Source organism: Trichomycterus rosablanca, chromosome 20, assembly GCF_030014385.1.
Source record: "Trichomycterus rosablanca isolate fTriRos1 chromosome 20, fTriRos1.hap1, whole genome shotgun sequence".
NCBI lineage: Eukaryota > Metazoa > Chordata > Actinopteri > Siluriformes > Trichomycteridae > Trichomycterus > Trichomycterus rosablanca.
This window is the reverse complement of record NC_086007.1, coordinates 7,410,925-7,431,867: the sequence shown is the minus strand read 5'-3', so window position 1 is coordinate 7,431,867 and position 20,943 is coordinate 7,410,925.

Below are 20,943 nucleotides of genomic sequence, written 5' to 3'. Positions count from 1 at the left end.
TAAACTATAGTTTGTTAGTGTTATTACACTAGCAATAATGTGTTTTCATTCACTGACCATGTACGACAATAGTTAAACCAGATAACCAAACTAAAGCTCTGTTAGTTTGGACACATTATGAAAACAACCAACTCATTGAAAAGACAATTATGCTTAGGAGTTAAAAGTAAAAGAGAAAGAGGATGGTCAGCAACAAGATGGATGGATACACACAGAGTAATCATAAATGAGCCATTAAGAAGCCAGAAAACCCAAACAGAAGACAATGTTCTGGAGAAACACTATCAATATAATTACCAGGAATCACTTAATCGCTTAATGATGGCATTTAATGATAATAATAATACATATTTTTTTCTGTATTTTAAGCATTTTCTGCTCCACAAGCTCACACTATTCTTAGAATGACCATAATAATAGTTATTATTAATATAATTATAATAATAAAATGATCAGTACTTTCTTCTCACAGCTTAAATACCATCTGCTTTGATCAAGCCGGAAAAAGAAAGCAGAAGAAATAGAGCAATTGTAAGACTCAAGCTAGTGGGCCGGGGCAAGTGGGTCCCGCTGGGTGATAATCTGATCAGCGTTATGGAAACAATCAAAATAATTCCCTTAAATTAGCCTGACGCGGCACCCCGCCAACCAGGAGATTGGAAAGTGATCGCAGAGAGACCCATCCTAATAAGAGCGCTAACTGTGCAACCAGGGCAGAAAATTGGGTGCCTAACAGAGTAGGATTCTTTACTGGCAAACACACAGTGATCAAATTAGCCACTGTAAATACAGGCGTGGTATAACAAAGCCCCCAAAAGAGATTCAAACACCCATCCTCGTATTGCCCTAATTCATATTGTAGCAGAGATAATTTAGTGTAATGTGACACTTTTCATTTATTACCCATAACAAGAAAATTGCAACAAGCTACTTTCTGAAACGTGTAACAAACACTTATTTTAATTACTCACTCACACAGAAGTGAAGAATAAATTAGCCTGAATAAAAAAATCACTCATGAGAAAAAAAGTATTATCCATCAGTAATTGAACAGTTTAACTATTTTGCCCTTCTACAAAAAATCCCAAAAATGCAAAAGATGAAGTGAAGGCTTTAAATTGTGCCTTGGTGAGTGAGTACGTGTGTTGCCCCGAGATGAACTTGCACCTAGTGTTTCTGGAGAGGGGGGCAAAAAAATAGATACACACTTACATAGATGTTATCTATGGATTTTTTATTTAAGTTAAATCGAAATACAGAAGCAATGTGTAGTATGATGTTAAAAGAGGGATCATATTTGTCCTCTTATGTCTGTAAAAATGTAATATTACAACTAACTTTTATACAGGTTGTTCTTTGGTTGATGTGTGAATACATTTAGTGTGTATACATTTATATGCTTGTATTTATTTTTAAGGTAAAAAAAAAAAAAAAGAAAAACCCATTCCAAATGTTTACAAGACAGACTTGCTGGTCATCTAGAGCAGTGGTCCCTAACCACCAGGCCGCACGGAAAGAATAAATAATTAGAGATCGCTACATTAGCAATGAAAACACAAGTGGGAGCAGCATCTCATTGCAGCGAAAAAAGCGAATTTGTGAGTAGTACAGTTATTCTATTTTAAATCCCCCCGCCCCTGCTGGACCATGAAATTATATCTTATATGAAACCGGTCCATGGTGCAAAAAAGCATGGGGACCACTGATCTAGAGCAGGGTTTTTCAAACCCTGGGTAGCGACCCTTGGTTGGTTGAGTAAAAAAAATAGTTCGCCAAAAAAATAATAAAAATTAAATAAACTAATTTTAACAGCCACATAAACACGAAATGAACTTGTACACGAACAGGGTGGCACAGTGGCTTGGTGGGTAGAACTGTCGCCTCCTCACAGGAAGAAGGTCCTGGGTTCGATCCCCAGGTGGGGCAGTCAGAGTCCTTTCTGTGTGGAGTTTGCATGTTCTCCCAGTGTCTGTGTGGATTTCCTCCGGGAGCTTCGGTTTCCTCCCACAATCCAAAGACGAGCAAGTGAGGTGAATTGGAGATACAAAATTGTCCATGACTGTGTTTGACATTAAACTTGTGAACTAACGAACCTTGTGTAACGAGTGACCACCGTTTCTGTCATTAATGTAACCAAAGTGTGTAAAACATGAGGTTAAAATCCTTAGAATGTAATAATATCACACAAACAACCCTTGTGGATGCTTTACGTTTCTTTTAAACCACAGTGGGACCAGATTGCCACTACTTTTATTAATTAATTCTATTTCATTTTGTGTTTTGTTTTGATGCATTCTGTGTGTCATCATAGACCAAATGTGAGTCGCTTAAAAAAAATGTTTGAAGAAACCTGATCTAGACGTCTTTGGTTCAGTGAGCCTCTATTGTGACAGAATTCAGTGGACAGGTTTGAATTTGTTTTAAAAAAGCTGGTGTGATGATAAATAACAACACCGAAGTTGACCTGGAGATTACGAAGATATCATGGAGCGTAAAACCTTCCTCCTTGTCCAGCTAACATCAGGCTGAACGTCCCTGCTACCGAAACCCCACACTCACGCCAGCTAGAACAGCAATTGAGCTTAAATGTGTGGGGATCCCTATTATATCTGAGTTAAGCTTGATTTGACAGCAGTACGGCACCAACGCTGTAATTTTCATTAGCCACCGCCAGCCTTAGCTTACCACCATATCCAGCTAGCAATTTAGAGTTTACAATTCATCCTATTGTGAGACGGTCTGCCATGTACTATTTGTCATTTGCTATTTGTCAGCACACACGATGAAGTGAGAGGAAACATAATCCACTTTTCTCTTGTGAAAAACGTGCACACAGCCGGCATCTCGCCGAGCGCAAAACAAAAACAACTGCATGGCGGAGCGAAGGCTAATTTAATAGGATTTAATTCAGACACAGGGAGCGGTGAGGGGAGGGAGAAAGGAAGGCAATTGAAGAGCGTTTTCATGTTCGGCAGGAATACCTCACAAATTATGGAAGGAGGGACACAATGACGCTGGTGATTATTTTTGAGGGCCAAGAAACAAATCGGCCTTTTTGCAATCAAGGCTATGGTGTGTCTAATCAAATGATGAAGGCAAAAAAGCAAATCCCAGAATTAGAGGACAAATTGAGCTGCTGCTGTCACCCATCCAGATACACATACAAACACGGGGGGCATAAAGAACTATAGCAGCCGAGTTATATCAAGCTTCCGGGACCGCAGTGCACTGCTCAGCTCTGTGTTGTGTATTTAGTGTGTTTTGTGTATCCTATGGATATAGAGCTTACTTTTATTCAAGCTAGTGGTATAAACTTTGTGTTCTTGAGGGATGACCTACTAGGACTTTAAACAATGGGTCGCGTCGGCATAACACACCCCATCTCAGAGGAACTGAAACGTTAATATAGGGGGTGCATTTCTGCATTAAAAATGAGAAATGTATTAAGTTTTGTTTATTTTTCTGAGATAATGTGTACAGTATTTATTTATTTATTTGGATTTTAACGTCATGTTTTACACACTTTGATTACATTCCTGACAGAAAAAGGTTCATCAGTTCACAAGTTTAATATCAAACACAGTCATGGACAATTTTGTACCTCCAATTCACCTCACTTGCATGTCTTTGGACTGTGGGAGAAAACCAGAACTCCCAAAGGAAACCCACGCAGACATGGGGAGAACATGCAAACTCCACACAGAAAGGACCCGGATGGCCCCACCTGGGGATCAAACCCAGGACCTTCTTGCTGTGAGGCGACAGTGCTACCCACTAAGCCAACGTGCTGCCCATGAGTACAGTAATAGTACCTATATTTATTTACACCTATAACCTGGTAGAAAAAGCATACTCTATGTGTCTGTGGCCTTGACCATCCCCTACTATTTTGTATTTTTTTGGCATATCCAGTTCCCTTATGTACTTTGGTGACTGTATATTTTTGACTATCTAGTGTACATTACTAAGTACAAACAGACGCTAGAAAAAACCTTTCCCGTTTTCAGCCTTGCTAATAAAAAAGCTTGTTTGCTGTCTTTTCTGGTTGTGTATCAGCCGTGTCTGATTCACAAGCTCAAATTTAGAGGGGCAGATTAGGTCATCAGTTACCAGCAGTGCTACTATTGTGTCTCGGTGCTAGCAGTCTGCTCAGGAAGTCGTTCAAAGCTAATATCTGCCCGGGAACACAATGGTCCCGGCAGCCTCTCCAGAAGCATTTGTCTTTGTACGTGGGCTGCTTTGCTCCACGCTTCCATGCGGTGCAGAAGAAACCTAGCCAGCAAATACATTTTACTGTTATTATATTTTACTTCCTCGCCCACTTTTCATAGTGACATTTCTCTGAGAGCGAGAACATTTCGCTAAGAGTCGGGAGCCTTCCTGCTGCAGTGCTCAACATAAACTTCACACATAAAGTGACGGATTGTCCACAGGAGCACAACTCTTCTACAGATGCACTATATGGCCAAAAGTATGTGGACACTTCTTCTAACTGTAGATTTTAATGGTTTTAACCACACATTTTGCTGAGTCATATAAAACAAAGTCATTGTGGCAGCAATTTAAGAGGATATTTCCTGATTCCGTTTCAGCATGACTATGCCCTAGTGCATAATACAGTGTGTATATAGACACAGTTTGATGATTTTGATGACCATATAGTGTATGTGGTATGTACAGTATTATAGACCTGGATAAGAAACAGGATACACATACTAACGCCAATGCTGGCGTCTCCAAAATGGAAGGTACTAGTACCTACCAAAAGTGGTCCAAGAAAGAACAACCGGTAAACTTGTGACAAGGTCATAGGGCTGGCTATGTTAAAAGATATCAGAACACACTTTGCACTGCAGCTTGCCACATTTGGAGCCACAGGCTGGTCATAGAGCCCAAGCTGAACCATGTTTACTGTTGAAAGCACCTACAATACGCACATAAGCACCAGAACTGGATCATGGAGCAATAAACAAAGGTGTGATAATTTCAGTTTCTCTCAGGTTGGCAGAAACTGACCTAGAATCCCAAGTTTCATGGGTTTCTAATTGGGCCAGTTTCTGTTTTCAAGTTTGCAATGGAGAGAAAAGAAACTGGTCCAAACCTGCAAGACCAGTACCAAACTGACAAGATAGGCTCTAGTGGCCTGTACAGACCCGACTTTATACCCGTTGAACACCTTGGGAAGAATTAAACGTCAATTCCTCATTCAGATTTTTCATTCAGACTGCTCAAAATCCTCTTTGAACTGAATAGATACACAGACACCATCCAAAATCCTGAGGTAAGCCTTTCAATACAATTAAAGGCTGTTAAAGCTGTAAAGTGTGAAAACATATTAATAAATGCCTGTACCAGGGCGAGCAGCTTCTGCCGCTACAGTGGGAAATAGAAAGTTAGTTTAAAATAACTGCATTTCCCACAGGCCACGGCGTTCATCAATGAATATTAGCAACACCTGGGCTTAGTACTATATTAATGTGCTTTCCCAACAACGTGGTTCTGAGTCTTTGATATTCATTGATGAGTGTGGTGGCCTGTGGGAAATGTACTGTAGTTATTTTAAACTATAGTGTGCCGCTGGGCACTTTCTATTTCCCACGGTAGCGGCAGAAGCTGCCCCGTTACAAATGCCCATATAATGTTTTATTAATGCACATGGTTTTGGAGAGGGGTGTCCAAAAAACAGTGTATATGGTATGTACAGTATCATAGACCTGGATTAAGAAAACAGAATACACATACTAACACCAATGCTGTCTACAGACCTGCAGACAGACAGACAGACAGACAGACAGACAGACAGACAGACAGACTTTATTAATCCCGAAGGAAATTAAGGCCTCAGTAGCAAGTTACATAAATCAAAAGTCAAAAGTAATAGTACACACTACAGAGATTCACATTATACAAACAAGTATCTGTATAATCACAACAACACTCAGACAACACACTACAACAACAGGACCTGAGGGTACATATGGAGGTGTTATTTCGGTATATCGTAAGGCTGGTATATATTGTAAGTAACAGCGGTAAAATATAAGTTATAAAGTGAATTATAAAGTGAACCACAATGCAAATATAAGAAAATGTGCAGATTGATGTACAAAAGGTGCGGATGTGCTTGTCTGTGCATGTGCACACATGAGTGCACACACACACGTGCTCACCCACATACATAAATAGAAACTTCGTGCTTCTTTAGTTATTATATAGAGTTAAATCAAAGCTAAGAACATCAGTTATGTTTGAATATAATCTAGAGCTATCACAATATTAAACTTTAAGTAGTAAAGTAAAATCAATTTTAACAACAATTAATACCACAGCAAAAAATGCCACTACAGACTTACTGGCTACTGCATTAGGAAAGCATACTAATACTGAGTAGGATGCCACTTTGTTATTAGAACAGCCTAATTTGAAACAGATTGTGCAGAGTGTTTTGTTCCATTCATACCATGCTGGACTGGCATTGGAGGCCCTTTGTGTTTCAAGAAAACATTGTTCATACCACACAGTACCACCACCAGCCTGAACTGTTCAGTATTTGATAATGCTTTGCTATCACTGCAAAATGCACGGTAAACAGCAGCACCGCGACCCAGATCAACCACACAGCAGCATAATATAATAACCGCGGCTTACCTGGGCTTTTCTTCTTCAAACTGAGACCAAATCTATACTTGTGTGTTGCTCCATTCGGGATAAAATCCACTTGTTTTTCTTCTTGGCGGCCATCTTGTATGTTTCCAGAATATTTCCAGAACTGTGTTTGTCCAACAAATTAACAAAACTTGTAGGTCGGAGTCCGATAATTTAGTCTCTCAGCTTTCACGGTAAAAAACTGAAACTGGTAATTCGTTATTTAAGCTGTCAATTATACTTCTATAACCAATAAAGACAGAGTTTTTTATTGCCAGCTCACCTAAATGGCGCACATGAGAGAAATCCCCCAAAAATTAGCATATCTTGCTTTGGATTAGAGGAACTAAAATTCCGCCCAAAATATGAATTCGGAAGCTCTGATTGGTTTATATAGCTGTTCATCAAGGCTTTTGAACCACGACCGAATCTCTGAATCAAATTCACTGATCCATGGAGGGAGCAAAACGAATGAATCTTTACCATACATAAGATATAAATTGTGATAGATTCGATTCCAATGAATCATTCGTTTGAAAAGAGTCGTTTTTGACTCAGTGATTCAGTTTGCTTTTGCACAGACTGACGTGAAGAAATGGGGGAGGGTAAATTTCATGTGTATGGACAGAGTCTGACAGAGCTTTACAGCCAAAAAGGCACAAATGTATTGAATAATGACGCTATTAAGTACAAATAATTCATCTTACATATTTTCTCTGCACCATAATCTGTTTTTTTTTGTGTTGAAAAGCTTTAGAGACCTTTACTTCAATAACTCCAGATCAGAATTAGTTAGAAACTAAGCATTTTATACGTGATTGTAAACAACATTTGCAACAGGAATAAATTGTTGGTAATGAAATATAATATTATAATAGTATTAATATATAATATAATATTCATATAATTAAATATATGCAGTTCCACAGGACCATGTAACACATTATCAGATAGATAGATAGATAGATAGATAGATAGATAGATAGATAGATAGATAGATAGATAGATAGATAGATAGATAGATAGATAGATAGATAGATAGATAGATAGATACTTTATTGATCCCGAAGGAAATTAAAGCCCCAGTAGCATAATACAACAAATAATTAACAGTACAAAACAAAACAAAAGCAAACAGAAAAGTAAAAATAGAACCGAGTCTTTCTTGTGATTAACATAAAATGAATAACTGGTAACTGTAATGATGCATGAGGTATATTGCCAGTGTAAAAATTGAATAGTAATTAAATTATTAAATTATTAAATAGTAAACTGACATGTGACAATATTGCACAATGAGGCCAATATAGCCATATATATACATACACATATACACCCATATACATACATATTCACACATGCAAATACATACACATATATACATATATACGTACATATACAGTATATACACCTGCACATGCACACAAGTGCATACAAGTGCATACAAGTAAGTACACACATGGCTACACTAGAAACCCTCACTCTTTAGCTACAGTCAGCCGTCCCTGCCTGGTGGAGTTGTAGAGCCTAATGGCTCTGGGTACGAATGACTTTCTAAGCCTGTCCGTGGAGCAGCTCTGAGACAGCAGCCTGTCACTGAGCATGCTCCTTTGTTTAGTAATCACTGTATACAGTGGGTGACTGACATTGTCCATGATAGAATAGAGTTTACACAGTGTCCTCTTTTCTGCCACTGTTACCAGTGGTTCCAGTTCAATGCCTACCACTGCACCAGCTCGTCCAATCAGTTTGTCCAGTCTTGCTTCGTCTTTCTTTTTAATGCTGCCACCCCAGCACAGCACCGCATAAAAAAGAACACTGGCTACAACAGATTGGTAGAACATATTCAGGAGTTTGTTGCATACATTAAAGGACCTTAACCTTCTAAGAAAATAGAGCCGGCTCTGTCCCTTTTTGTATAGAGTGTCAGTATTCACTGACCAGTCCAGTTTGTCATACAGTTGCACTCCTAGGTATCTGTAGCTCCTGACAACTTCCACAGTATTCCCTTCGATGGATACTGGTTGCGTAGGCCAATCTGACCTGCGAAAGTCCACTACCATCTCCTTTGTCTTTGATGCATTGAGTTGTAGATGATTCACATCGCACCATCCAACAAAGTCTCTTACCAGGTTAATGTATTCCTCTTCCTGTCCATCTCTAACACACCCAACAATAACAGTATCATCCGAGAACTTCTGCATATGGCAGGTTTCCGAGTTGTAGTTAAAGTCTGATGTGTAGATTGTGAAAAGGAAAGGGGAAAGTACAGTCCCCTGTGGTACTCCTGTGTTGCTGACAACAGTCACCGATGTACAGTTCCTTAGCCTCACAAACTGTGGTCTGCCAGAGAGGTAGTCAGTAATCCATGATACCAGGTGTGGGCAGAAGTAGCAGTCGCTCCATGGTTTTAATAATGTGTGAAGTGAGTGCGATAGGTCTAAAGTCACTCATCTCACTTGGACACCGCTTTTTTGGCAATCAGGTTTCCCATACATACTTATGGGAAAAAATACCTTAAAACTTGTTGTAAAAGTTGTAATAATGTTTTTGTTAATACTGTATATACATAAATGGCCTGAGACTATGCAGTCACATACATAAAATGCTTTAAAGCACATCACCAGTATTGAAATTATCTAAATTTAGGCCACAGTAGCCCTTCTGTTGGTCCATACCAGACATCAAAGCCTTTGCTGCCAAACAACCTGTCGGATTGGATTATCTCTCTTTACACCACCATCAGTGAGTACTCAACATGGCTGCCTGTAAGCACTCAGTGTTGTTTTAGAAATACTTTAAGCAAGTCATCTGACTTGTCATCAAAGCCATTCAGTTCTTTATGCCTGATCATTGCTGCATTTAACTCATGTACTACAAACATCCAACATTAACCTAACATTTAATAAATGCCTGACCATAACAGTGAATAACATTAATTATCTTGTTACAGTGGCGCCTGTTAAAGAGTGAAAAAAATTAGGCAGCTGGTGATCAGTCAGCTGGACAACATCTCCAAGTAGCTACCAAACGTGGTCCAAGAAATAGCAACCGGTAAAACTTGTGACAAGGTGTTACAAGTTAAAAGATATCCGAACACACTTTGCACCACAGCATGCCGCATTTGGGGCTACAGGCTGGTCATAGTGCCCAAGCTGACACATGTTTACTGTTGAAAATGCCTAAAATTGCCTAAAAAGTGCCACATGAGCACCAGAACTGGATCATGGAGCAATAGAAGAAGGTGGCCATGTGTGATCATTTCAGTTATCTCTCTGGTTGTTGGAAATTGACCTAGAACCCCAAGTTTCATGGGTTTCTAATTGGGTTTTCAAATGTGCAGTGAAGAAAAAAAATGGTCCAAACCTGCAATACCAGTACCCAACCAACAAGTTTGGCTCTGTATTTTTCAATATTTCTTTAAACTGAATAAAACACATTTATGTTTGCATGCAAACAATTCCCATAATACTCAAGACTTAAAATGTCAAATCCCCACCCTATTCAAAATTTTTACAATTGTATTGTACATTTTTATGTCCATTTTTAAAGGTTTACCTCTTTACCTCCCAAAGCCATACACATGTCTCTCTTCCTCCACTCCACTAAAAATAAATAAATAAATTAAACCATCACAACTAAAGACTACATTTTAGCTTGCGTGATTGGATGGTTCTCCTGACTTTTCCATCCCACCAAATTGCTTACCAGTTTCAACTGCTCTACAATTTAGCAAAGCTGAGCTTGTTAAATATTTCATTTCCTTCAGTGTGCAGCCTGACAATTTGTTTCTATTTCCATCTCAAATTCATTACATGTAAGAAAATGGGTGCGCCTTAGAAATTACATCCAAACCGCGAATGCATCTTGATGTTCTCAGACATAATTGGACTTTATCCAATTTAAAGATATATTGTAGATATATTAAAAAAAAAGACAGAGCCAAACTGTTGGGCTCTGTTGGTTGGGTACTGGCCTTGCAAGTTTTGATCCGTTTTTTTTTTTGTGGATTTAGTTTTTTTTTTATTCTATGGTTTATTTTATGCACCTTGAGCTACGGTCCAGTTCATGGTATAAACATGTAAAAGTTGAGAAGAAAACAGACACAGGCCCTACACTATTGTTTGACTGCTGCAATGTACAAATACCACAGTCATTAGCTTGATAAACAATGCAAACTGTGATTATCCAACTAAATGTGTAAATGATTTTTAAGAAGTTGGATATCTGTTTATGGTTAGTTAGTGGTGTTTTTTAAAAACTTTTTAAAAGAGTTTGGTTTAAGTGATTGTTGTACTTACAGGTTTACATCAGGCATGCAGGCAGCTGTGCTGGAAGTCAAAGGACCCGAGTACTCATGGTTGATGGTATTTGAAGTCCTTGGACTGCACCATGTTGGAAATGTGCTATTTTGAATGTATGTGTAACCGGTGGATGTCGACACTGCTACCAGAATAGACAAATGGACTCTGCGTTGTGTTTTCGATGAGGATTTTATTCTGTTAACAAAAACAATATAGCCCTTAATACTGGTAGCAATCCCCTGCTTCTCCTCTACACTCCTCACATCCTCCTCATACAGTACAAAATTCAAAAGGGCCAGGAGCAGGGCTTATAATAAAGATTACAATATAATACAAGGAAATTACTAAAACAACAGCTTATTAACAATAACAATTGCTTTTCATTTACAGTCTAGACAAACACATACAGCAATGACGTCACTCTATTACGCTCCGCTGCATTAGCATAGCCAACTGGCATACTCAGATTTTATCAAATTTATACATATAATTAAGCATACCTGTTAACAAAAACAATATAGCCCTTAATACTGGTAGCGATCCCCTGCTTCTTCTCTACTCTCCTCACATCCTCATATAAAAAGAATATAAAGAACAGACTTAACTGACTGATACATTGTGTGGACCATGCTGTGCAATATTAGCAATATATGAAGAAGCATAATTCACTTTAAAACTGACGATTAACAAAATATAATAATAATAATAATAATGAACCCAGGAACATATACAGTATATAAACCTGGTGAGATACTTATATTAACTAAACATGTATGATTAATATAGATTTAATATGGAGCATATTGTGATACCTACCTCCTCATACAGTACAAAATTCAAAAGGGAGGAAGTAGGGGGAGGGGAGGAGACTTTAAGAGAGGCAGGAAGGGGACGGGACGTCCCAATGTGAACTTACCCAACACCAATACAGGCTATATGTAAAAAGAGAATTGTGTGTAATTATAACATAAACATATAGAGATTTTTAACTATGTTACATATGGAGGGGGGAGGGGGTTTTGTGAATTATCCTTGGTATGTGTTCTTATATAATTGCGTTTCTGATATTGTCGTAAGGTAATTAATATGAATTTTTTTATTAATGTAATGATGTAATGTCTTGGTTTATCCTAGACCAATGTATTTTGATAATGGTGAACTTGGGGAAATGCTGAGTTACCTATAGTTGAGTTACCTATATTTTAATCCCACAGAGTATTTAAAAAGCAGACTTCAGCCAATGTTAGGAAAGAGGGTTTTTTTTTTGTCATAGTGGAGACGTAATGGTGGTGGTGTAGTTAAGAAGCACTTTAGTTTTCATTTAAGTTGGTTTATTAGTTTAGGCTTTATCTGAGTTTTGATATTGTGCACCTGTCATTGGACTTAAATAAATCACCATTATTGTGTCACAATCACTGATCCTGACTCAGTTTTTCCATCACCAATCAGCTCGTCGGTAACACACCTGTTAGAATGATTATGTAACGTTGTATCAGTAAGGGTTCAGGAGTTGGTGCTCACAGTTCCATTTTTAAAAAATGGACCTAGTGTGCGATGGAAAAGGGTTTGGCACCTGCTCATGGTGTATTTTTGATACCAGCTTTAGATCATATCGTAATTGCTAACTTTCACTGTCTCAAGGAACACTCCAAACTCGAGACAAATATCTCCAGCAACGACAGTGATCACAACTTTAAAAATCTTCCTTTCTAAAATGCCCACATGTGGTCAGTATCCAGGTCCTTGTCATGCTAATGCTACAACAGCTTTCTGACAACCTGTACTACAATAGCTCCTGACTATCCTCATGCTTTGACTTCATAAATAACCTGTGATTGCTGGCTTACCCTCTCCTGTCGTGGGGCTGGACGTTACTTGGCATGTCATTCTAACGACCACTCTGCCAACCAGGGCTGGCGAAAAAGACAGCCTATGCAGACTAAATCACTGCAATATGGGTCATTATGGGCTAAACCACAGGGCAGGAGTGTGAGGAGGGGACAGGTCTCCTTATGAGAGAGCTTTGTCACATCCAGTCACAGAGCGTGAAGGAGCTGACATACGCTATAATCAAACAGATTTACCTCCACACACACACACACACACACACACACACACACACACACACACACACACATACACAAAACATGAGCACACAGAACACAGTTGCACAGGGCTTTCAGCAGTCCATCAGAGTCTGGGAACAATAACACTGGACACACAATACAAACACTCACATCTCAATGTTCAGTCAGGGCTGAAGAGAAGGAAGAAAGGGAGAGAGAGACAAAGGACAAAAAAAAAGCATAAATAACAGGATGCACTGACCCATGCTGGCGGTGGGAGTTCAGGGACAGGAGATGGAGATCTCTGCTTGTGATACCTTTCCAAACTCCCTTCCTTTTTGCATGAGGAACCTGATCAGTCACTGTTGGAAAGACCTCGGGAAAGTCTTGCTCTGTAAAATGTTTGTTGTGGTTATTTACTTGGTATTTTGAACTGCTGAAGTAAAACACAGATTTACAATGTAATGTAATTACCAAAATGTTTACCAGTTTGCATTCATTTACACAGAAATGACTTGATGTACACGGTGTAATATACAGGTACGTGTTAGATTTGTAGGACTTTATGTGTACATTTACGCTTTTATCCACAGCGACTTACAGTACGGTGACAGTATATTTTCTAAGTAATTGAGGGTTAAGGGCCATGCTTAAGGGCCCAACAGTGGCAACCTGGCAGTGGTGGGGCTTGAACCGGTAACCTTTCAATTACTACTCTAGTTCCTTAACCACTAGGCTACAACTGCCTTAAAGTAACTTCTGTATAAAATACTTATTTTGTTTATCAGCTGTATTTACTTAGAAATTATTAATTTTTATTACAGAATCATTACAGGGCTACAGGTACAGGCAGCCTCAAGCAAAAAAGCCAAAATAACATCATTTTTAAAGAATGTCACACTGGGTTCAAAAGTAGAAGTTGGAGATTCTTAAATGGCCAATCTCCTTACTTGAATCACACTGATAATGTTAAAATTGCAAGTCTATCATTGGGATCATTGTAATATTGGTATATTGTAGACAGTTTGCTAAAAAAAAAGGTCCAAAACTGCGTAACATTTCTGCAAAAAAGTGATTTATTTTTTATGTGCCAAAGTTACAGTTGCCAACAGCTTTGTCATATTTTTTGATAAAACACATTATGCTTATAAGTTTTTGAACACGTAATTATGTGTTTCAATCAATCAGTAACAGTTGTAGAAATCATTCAAATTTTAAGGCATATAGGCATATGTAAACTTTTGACCTCCACTGTAATTATTTGAGCAGCAACAAAGTAGATATTTTTTAATTCATTTATTTAAAGGGACTGAAATTAAATTAAGCACAAGCCTCAGAAATCTGTAATATCAGAAACATTGTAAGCATTTGCCAGGGTGTTCTGCTGGCCCAATTAATCCTGCCACTATAAAACATGGCACAGTTATTTACAATCTGTGCACGGCTACACCAATTAGCAGAAATTAACACCAGGCATGGAGCACCTGCATCTTGTTTCTCGGCAAACACTGGGCCAAAGTTGGCGTTGCCCATGGTGAGAAATCCCCCCGACCATACACCTCTCTTTACTAAACATCTCAGCATGATATACACAAGGAGTGTGGCTTAGGTGTGTTTGTCTTTATCTACACGCCAATGATCAGTATCTGCTATGTTTGGAAATGCCGGATGATCTGGCTAGATGGCTAGATGATGAGGAGGTGAGAGAAGGAAAAGAAAGGTAAAGACGAGGAGACGACTGGATGAAAGAACAGCTGTATACTAATGACAAGCTTGCGTTGCGTGTGGACTCCTGCTGCGAGGGGTCCTTGTGCGGTCATCGAACAGCTTCAAAGCACATGAATCAGCCACAGTGCACAAACCGCCTCAAAACACTCCTCTGTGTCAAGATTCGTCTCTACATGATATTACTGCCTACATGCCAGATCTTACTGTAGATTTGACAGAAAGCTGGTTTAAAAAATCAGCATTAGGACATTTCTACACTATACAATTCCTGCATTGCTTTGTCTTTTGAGCATGAGTACTGGATGGAAGGTGAGAATGGGATTAAATATGGGATGAGAACAGCGAAATGCTTGCACTGACTTAAAAGAATGACTTGCCACATTTCTGATCTAAGCTCTATCCACTCTAAATGCATACACATCATTCAGTGTTTTGACTTTGTACTCATAAATGTGAACATCTGTATTTCTAAGCAAATGTTAATAAATCAAAAGCATTCATCACTGCAAATTAATAACATTAGTAAATGCAAAAATGTTGCAATTAATTAATTATGCCTTTAATACGTCAACAGCACTGTGGTTCAATTTTGGGCCTTTTTGATAAACCACCTTTAATTCTTCAAGGTTACAAGGAGTTTTAAGGCTGAATGTCTTGGAAATGTTACATTTCTCCATAAATTCTTAATAGGATTCAAGTCAGAAGCACCTTCGCAGGTGTTCAGTAGGGTAGGGTCACACCACTGGCGTTCCTCCACAAACTCTACATTTAAACCACGTCTTTATGGACCTTCCTTTGTGTTGTGTCATGCTAGAACAGAAGATGGGCTTTGGTAAGCACTGGGCTACCAATGGTCACTGTTGGTTTCTGAGCAAGGTGTTTGCAAAACCCTCTATTGCACTGTAATTAGTCACAAAAGTTGCTTTGGGGAAAAATCTCTGCTAAAATGCAGCAAATGTAAAGAGGAAAGTGTACTTAATTGTGTTATATGATTAAGGGTAATGTAATGAATAACTTAATTACAGAAAATGAACCAAAATACCAAGTCTAAAAATCATTACTATTATTATTATTATGCATGTAAATGCACTCAGTGTAACCTAGGTCAAATGGTTTATCAGTACTACTATATTTTAATGCAGGCCAAGCTGCAAGATGTCCATAATGGTCTCTGGTCAGTAGTTGCTCACCCAGGTTACAAATGTAAATAAAATAATAATAATCTTTAATCACAGGTCATGACAAACAGAAAGACAGTTTATTAAAGGAGGACATTAACATGGCAGAAAACTGTATTTGGCACGGTGCATTTCATCAGCAGGCAGGTTTGAATCTAATTCCCTCACCTGGAGTCTACAAAGGGTGGGTGGTATTTACTGCAGCTGTGGGGCATCAAGGGGGGTGTCTGAGAGCTGGAGTGGGTGAGGGTGGTGCGGTGACTAAGAAGGGGGTGAGTGTTACCAGGAGAAGGAATCACACCTTCACGACACCCCATAGTAATTACACACTCGAGTGGCTGGACTGTAGAGGAAATTGAAGGCCTGAGCAGGAGCCCAGCTGCCTGGCTCTCCCTCGCCATCAACGTACCCGTGATTGAGGCTGCACACGCACACACTTACACACACACGCATACACCCTGTACTCGCCTCAATCCTCTGAGGAAATGCTGCTTTGTGTCCTGGTAATGAGATTCTCACACACCAACCTTATTTACCATCGCAGACGGAAAAGCGCGAGCAGACGTGAACAGGGCAGGAGAACAGAGAAGGGGGAGTAATCCACAACTTTACTTCTCAATTACAGAGACACTAATCAAACCCACTCCATAAGTACGTCTCAACGGTCTAAACTATAAGAGATGGGAAACATTTATTTAATTCATTCATTAATCTTAAATAACTGCTTTATCTTGACCTAACTCCTGATGGGTCCAGAGACAACTGAAAACAATGGGCACAAGGCAGAAATAAACCATGGACAGGGTGCCTGTCCATTACAGGGCACAACATACTCGCCCATTCACTCAGTTACAACAAAGCAATTAAACTGTTACCCAATGCTGGGAGGAAATTTGTCCAGATGGACAGATGTAATCCAGAAAAAACACAAATACTAATTCAGCTATGACAAAAAAACTTCCACACAGCATGTTAAAAGTTGAAAGTTTGGGTTTTCTTCTTTTGTAAGAGACCACTATTCCATGTATCAGTGTAATAGGTGCTGTTAGAGCAAACAGGAAATTATCTATCAATAATAGCATTAATAAACACATGAAAAACACACATTTGTGAAAAGCTTTTATTGACAAATAAGTAGTTTTTTTTTATTTGGTCACAGAAGAAAAACAGTTGCACAACATTTGAACTGTTACCACATTCTTGTCCACTTCTGCCAAGCCTTCTGCACTGTTTCAACAAGAGTGACCTTAACATGTAATAAAAAATGCACAGACAGAGCCAGAAGCATAAAAAAGAAGCTGAAAAAGACTACTATGTTTGGAGAAAAGAGGCACCTATATTAACACCTCACCTTGAGTGTAAAGCATGGTGGAGGTTGCGGCATGTTTTGGGGCTTCTTGCTGCCCCAGGGCCTGGACGGCTTGCAATCATTGAGAGAAAACTGATTGTCATTGTTATTATTGTTGTTATTATTCAGTGATGAAATGGGAAAGCATGATACAATATTTAGAAAGCAAAAACTAACTCTGACAATTTAGAAGTCAGTTTAGCGCATCTGCACCTATAATGACCTTCCTTTAAGGACACAACCTGTAGCTTATGTACAACAATCTATTTATGTAGAACATTTTATGCTTATTTGGGGTCTGATCAGGTCTAGAAATGCACTGTACTATAGGGGATGAAGATCTGAGATTAAATTGATACTATGATAAACAACATTGCTCTCAGATTCGGTACTTCTGCAACATTATAATTAACAGACTATTATGTACTGATTAAAACTGTATGTTTTTTATTTGGTTTTACTGAAAATCCAGGTCAGGTTCACAAACACTGGGCCCAGGGCATAAACACAACCTGGCTGCAGTTCATCACAGGTCAAAATGCGCTCACTCAATATTTATCTCTCGCATGGTTTAGGAGGTGAGAAAAAAAAACATGGTGAACTCCTCACAAACAGCAACCAGACAGAGCAAATCAAACCCAGGTCGTTAGGACATGTTTCTGTGTGCCACCCACTCTCTGATTTTTCTGATAAAATGCTGATTTTGTAAAACTGTTAAATAAAAAATACTGATAAATAAACAAATATGGTTGTTTTGCTGGTAGTCTTGAGCAAATCTTTACCATTTGTCAGAGTTTGTATGTTATTATGCTCAAGGATGTGATGCTGTGTGTTGGCGGTCAGGTGGTGAAGTGGTAAAACATGCTAGCACACCAGAGTTTGAATCTCATCTCTACTACCGGCAGGCTGGGCTCATATACGGACAACGATTGGCTTGTTCGTTGGGTTGAATGCTGATGGCAATTCCTCATAACTCACGCAATGACCCCTCATGACCGCTGCTAGCCAATGAACGGCGCTGACATCAGAGACGGGGGATAATGGACATCGGTGCATGACTCTTTGTATACGAGACTGAGCCTCGTATGAACTCGCCTCGTGCAGGTGAAAAGATGCAGTCGGCTACTGTACATGGCTCTCTACAGTCAGGAGTGGAAGTCAGCAGCATTAGAGAGGTAGCGAAATACAATCCAGTAGTTGGATATGACTAAATTGGGAGGGGAAAAAATTGGGGAAAAAAAATGTGATGGGTTTTGGCCTCCTTTGGGAATACATGCCGCAAGCCAAAAAATAACCAGGGCGGCGCACCAATTTAGTGGTAGCATATTAAACAGTCAGTCATTCAACTTTTCTTACACAAAGATGAAATTTAATGTAGACAGTTCACTTACTAGTTTGATTTTGGGAGCTAAGAGAGATTCCACATAAAAAGTAACCAGAGATCAGGACCAAACCCAGGTCTCAAAAAAATAACAGCACTTTTCCACAATAATGAAGCTTCAACCTTGTCGCAAAACCCATCTGTAGCATTTTCTTGGTCTTGCACTAGAAAGGTCTGACATCTCACTGGGCGTACCTGCTGTTAGCATGGTGACCAGCGAGAATTTTTTAGCCACCCTCTTGTGGAAGGAGATGTAGTGGGGTGCGCTGGCCTGACTGGCCTGACTCTCCTAGCTTAGTGTGAACACACGCTTGTCACAGCGGCCTGGGAACGCACACAATTAAACACGTCAGCATGTGGTAACTGCCCCAGGCCAGCCAGGACATAGCTCACACTGCCACCACACAACCCTGGCTGCCTCTTTCTGTGTGTGTGTGTGTGTGTGTGTGTGTGTGTGTGTGTGTGTGTGTGTGTGAGTGTGTGCATGTGCACATTTAAGAAGGGAGGATGATTAAGTTAGCCTGAGTAATACACAAAACAAAGCTCAGTTATGACCTCAATTTACACCACACTGCTGCAGAACACAGCGAGCGCACCAAGAACAGAGAGACGAGCTGTGGATGCCTACATTTCTGTCCTTCCTGTCAATACATTTACATTTATAGCAGTATGACTCTGAATAAATAAGACACAAGTTTGTCTGAACAATTTAGCGGGCGTCTGTATGTCTGCTCGCTAACACGTGCTGTTTTTGTTTGCGACAGGCACTGGCGGAATTGCTGCAATAATGTGCAAAAAAGTCAATTAAATTAACTGTGAAAGGCTATTTATTTTGACCTGAGGATACATTTATTCTCCCTTCTTAGAAATTATAGGGAAAACAGCACAGCTCAGACATTGGCGAGAGAACAAAGGAAGAGGAGCACTTGGGGTTGTGCTTGCATCATACTGCCATCATGTGGGAATCAGAAGTACCAGGAGCTGCATCACTGACTTGGACAAATTTAGATTATAGTGGAGTACGATTTATTCTATTTAAAACTCAAATCTCTTTTCACACAGATATATACAGATAAGGTCTAAAGTTTACATACTTTTGTACGGGGCATGTAAAAGTATATGGTCAAAACAACTATTAAGTTTAAGTGTTTAGTCCACACCAACTGCTAACTGGTAAAATAAATTAATGCTTCAGATTCCATCACTGTCCTGTTACAGAAAAATGATACATAAAGACATGTTTCGTGTGGTTTTGTGACAAGTTTCGTGTGGTGGAACGAAACCTTCATATAAGCTTTCTTTTAAATATTACCCATAGTTTTGGAATTGGACGTCCAACAATCTTATGGTCAGATATTCACATACTCTTGATAGCCAAGGTTCTGGCACAACTCTTTTGGATTTTTGGTACTTGGTAGATTTGCTAGATACATTTTTTGGTTGTTAAAGAAACATGATTTAAAAAAAAAGTTCTTGGGGACAAAATTATTAAATGCTCAAATAGAAAAAAAGACCTTAAACATCCTGACAGTACAGTTTAAATAATCTGCAAGTGGACAGTTTCTAGAGCCACAAATTGTCCCTGGACAGATGCACTGTGCAAGATTTTACAACGTGGTCCCTGGCTAGTAATAAAAGAGAAACTTGCAAACAGTCACAGTACGACCTGAAAGCAGCATTAACAACAGTTACACCATAAACAATAAGCACTAAACATTGTATCAATACTGTAAGCAGTGCTGTTTAAAAAGACATCCACATAAAGAAAGCCAAAATTAAGAGAATTAAGAAAAAAAATTAAGATGAATGTGCATGTTGTATGACCCAGACAGTTCTCACTTTTCTGAGTTGTATTGCAAATTAAGAGTCCATCTGAATAACTCCTGCAACCTTGAGTAATTTGTGTAAGGGGTCAAAATTACCATTCATTAATATAAAGTCTGTAACAGCCTATAGTCTTCTGGAAAGGCTTTCCATAAAATGAATGAGTGTGTAAATTTTTGTGCAGATTCAGTCAGTAAGTAAATTGTGGATGAGAAGCCTTGATATTCCAATTCATCCCAAAGAGTTCTTTGTAGGCCACTTGATTTAATCTGCACTAAACCCATCAATCCATCATGCCCTTATGTACTTGTACGTCTTTATGGACTTCAAACTTTTGTTGCTTCAAAGTTGGAAGCATATAGTTTATTTATTATTATTTATTGTATGCATCTGTTAGTGATGGCTGTGGCTAAAACTCAATCATTAGGATAATAATTAGGGCTGTCCACATACCTGGCCATATAGTGTA